We start from the raw sequence: 3843 nt of genomic DNA on the forward strand, positions 1-3843 counted from the left end.
GTGATCTAGCACCTTGATACTCACAAGGGTTTGCTGAGATCCATAATCTATGCACTTTTGGTCATCCAGCTTTCCTGTCACATAGATACTATGTGTGCTTGCCATTTTACACTTAGCTGTTGGGACTTTCACTATAGGGGTTGGTGGGCGTACCTCAACACCAACCCCTACTGGTTTTCTGAAGCTGACTTATTGGTAGTATTCTTCTTACACTAGCTCCTCATATGTCCTTGCTTTCCACACTTCCAACAACCTTTCTGGGTAGCAGCCTTTCCTGCCATGGCATCATCCCTGTGTTCAAGTTGCCAGCATTGAGGTTTCTTGTGCCCAGGTTTGTTACAGTGCCAGCAAAGTCCCTCAAACCTCTCTGGAAGCTGCCCTTTTCTGGCCTTGAATCCTGATGACTGTACCAACCTTGGTACCACTGTGCTTGTCTTAACCTAGGATTCAAATTCAAGAGCTCTGGCCATTGCATTCTGCATAGTAGAGGGTTGTGCTTGCTTTATTTGTATCTTCAGTTGTGGATTGTCCAAGGCATCTACAAACTGATCCCTCAGCAACAACTTGAGGAGATCGGGTGGTGCAGTTGGGTAGGCCTTGTGTGCCATGCTCTCCAAGTCCTGTGCCAGCTCTTGCAGGCTCTCCCCTTTAGCACGGATTCTCATCCTAAACCTGGCCCTGTAGACTTCTGAATGATTCTGGGTTCCGTACCTGAGTTCCAGAGCCTCTACCAGTGCTCTATAGTTATGTCTGTCGGCTGCTGTCAACTGTCCAAGTATTTCCAGTGGTTGTCCCTTCAAGCTCGTTGCCAGATATACAGCTTTCTGCTCCTCTGTCCATCCATTCATCTCTGCCAGTAGCTAAAATTGTGCTGTATATGCTTCCCACAGTGCCTTCCCATCGAATTCCTGTGGCTTCCTTCGTACTATCACCCCTATTGCTGACACTTGTGTCTGGAATGTGACTTCTGACAGAACTGAAGATCTCTGCATTAGGGTTTAGCTGCGAGGTCTGGAAGGGGCTTCCCACTGTCCGAGGCTGATTAGGTTGATGGCTAATATATCCTCCTTGTGTAAAAGACAGTAAATCATCCTTTAATTCATTTAATTCACTTTGAAATTTGCTAATGTTTTCCATTTGTACTTCTTGCTGACTTTCCTGCAACTGTTGGAGACTTTCTTCCCGTTTCCTTTCTTGTTCCAGTTGCCACTGCTGTAATCTCCCTTCTTGTTTATTTCCTTTCTCCTCCAACCACTGCTGTAGTCTCTCTTGTTCATTTTGCTGTTCAAGCTGCTACTGTTGCAGGTTTTCTTGCCACTGCTGTTGTCTATCTTCTTGTTTCTTTTCTTTTCCTCCAACAACTGCTGTAATCTCTCTTCTTGTTTCTTTTCTGGTTCTTCCTGTTTCTTTTCTTGTTTATTTTCTCGTTCTTCTTGTTTCTTTTGCTGTTCTCGTATTGCTGCCATCAAATCTGCTAAGCTGTACTTTGATCTGCCACCTCTCGTTTCCATCTTCTTCTTTTTTTTTTCTGCCCCACTTTTCGACACCAATTTGTTACGTCTCTGTTCGTTTATTAATTTTCCGTAGAAATTCTTTCCAAGAAACTTCAGCGATACAAGTCCTTTCTTAAATAAAACTAGTTTATTCTTTCTCAATTCAACTTTGCAGTACACTTAATTTCCACAGTCACTTTAACTTAAACACACGCTAGAATTCAGAACGATTCACGCAGTTTACTTACGGCTTGACTAGATTATCTGTCTCTATCTCCCTGTCTGCTATTCAATTATTCTCGCCGACGGCCGTCACTTTATTTTCTGGCTTATATACTATAAAAGCGCGTGTCTACCAAACGCTCGAGCCTTCAGGAACGTTCGAGATACTCATTACGTGTTACCAGAGTCACGTGACTTCCGCTGTCGTAACAATACTTATCAATGGTTTAGGTGTAGCTATCAGTTGGGCCGCCAATTTTGATTTCATTCCTTTAACAAACATCATTATTTACGCTAATTGCTTAAGCTAATATCACTTGACGCAAAACACTCTTTAGTTACAGAATTTCATAAAATTAAACAAATTTGTGCCTAAAAGTTTACAATGAATAATACCTTCCACCCATTTCATTATTTTGAAAAATTGAGCTATAAACTGCTAATCTAGTTCGGTTGGCCTAATCAATGCTTGTGTATCTGCATGTGCTTTCACCCTATAGTTTTGTTGCTCTAAATCAGTAGTCTTTAATGCGAATGTAAAAAAAAACTAAAATAGGCCCACCTTTACTCTAAGATAAAGCTATAGCAAAACTTTCAGACCGATAGCTCACGTAACTTTTTGCATAGGCGTGCGCAAAAAAATTGGTCAAATTGAGCGGTTTTTGTTGAATACCTTTGCACACGTGGCTTATATTTAGACCAAAGTTGACATCTGATGTTAGATGGTAAATATCTACGAGTGTACCAGATCTGAAGGGAAAAAATCCAATAAATTAAGCATGTTTTTCTATCAAATACATTTTCCGTACTTCCGGTATGAAGATAAAAAACAGGAAGAAATTCAATCATAATTGGATATTTTACATCTCGTATATTTCTCAATTGATTGCCTTGAAATTTTGTAAGTGAAGTAAGGGTCAGGTAGCACACATCCACTTAAAATTTGATACTTTGGATTACCACAGTCCGAGCTACAGAAAGTGGAAAATTGCTAAACTATCATTCCTGTTAACAATACACAGCGAGTCCTGCAGGTTGTTTTGGCCACACGACACACTGCCATATGTCAATGTTATCTTCACAGAATAGGTTCATATGAGGGGCAACTAAATGTGGTTAATTTGAGCACAACCACTAATGAATAATTGCAACCATAACTTACCTGCTCATTCTTCAAAATGAAGACAATTTCTTTAAAAAGAAATTAAAATAAGTTTTTATAATTATTTACCAGTTTCCTACTCCTAGCAGAAACACTGCATATTTAAACTAAATTATACTAGGAAATTCTATTATATTTCCAAATAAACATGAGCGATGTGTCCATATTCTATAACTATAAATCTTTTTACATAAATTACGTTTTAACCAGGTAAAGTTAAAGTTCACACTCCGAATCATAATATTTCAAATTATTTGTTGTTCATTCTATCATTCAATTTACTATATGAAATACAACTATAAAAAAAAATTTGTTGCTGTTATTGTTTAGACTTTATGGTATTTTAAAACATTTACAGAAATTATTAAATTTTAACAAACCTGCTTTACAATGTCACGTGAAGTGTGACAACTCTAAAAGCAATTTACCACCTTCAGGTGTATTGTTATCACGCGCCAGCCAGAACATGAATGCACGTGACTTGTGAAACTGCTTGTCCTTGTCCGTCGATTATCAACGACTGACGAGTAGAATACAACTTCGAAATCAGTTAAAACTTCTACTTTGTTCTCTTGTTAATAGAACTAAATTTTTTAATATTTACACAGATTATGGAATTCCTACTGCACCAACTGAAATAATAATTATAGCAAATTATAAACTGAGCACACAAACACACTGTAACGTATCACTTTATCCTCTGCCTCTATCCAGTATTGTAAGGTAGTTTTTGAAGGTTGTTTGCGTTTCGAATGTTTATCAGCGCCATCGTACGAGAATTTGCTTAATAACATCTTTGATTGCAGGCGTAATCTCGAAAATATCATCACTCATACCTTTTTCCTTCACAAAATATCAATGATACAATATTTAATTATCAGTAAATGAATAAACCACTCTTCTTTGAATTTTAACTTTATCTTTAAAAAATGGAGAGGTCGCGAATGTCGTCTGAAATTAACAAGA

The 3843-nt window shown here is 38.0% G+C and overlaps 1 protein-coding gene across 1 annotated transcript in view; it reads right to left on the minus strand.

Moving 5' to 3' along the window:
- LOC106458826 (proton-coupled folate transporter-like) overlaps window positions 1-3596 on the minus strand; it is a 24099-nt gene extending 20503 nt beyond the window's left edge. Inside the window, exon 1 of the mRNA XM_013918376.2 lies at window positions 3258-3596. The gene's annotated coding sequence lies outside the window, so the exon portion shown is untranslated. The remainder of the gene's footprint in view (window positions 1-3257) is intronic.
- Between the last annotated feature and the right edge of the window lie 247 nt (window positions 3597-3843).

The sequence above is a fragment of the Limulus polyphemus genome, unplaced genomic scaffold, assembly GCF_000517525.1.
Source record: "Limulus polyphemus unplaced genomic scaffold, Limulus_polyphemus-2.1.2 Scaffold520, whole genome shotgun sequence".
Lineage (NCBI taxonomy): Eukaryota > Metazoa > Arthropoda > Merostomata > Xiphosura > Limulidae > Limulus > Limulus polyphemus.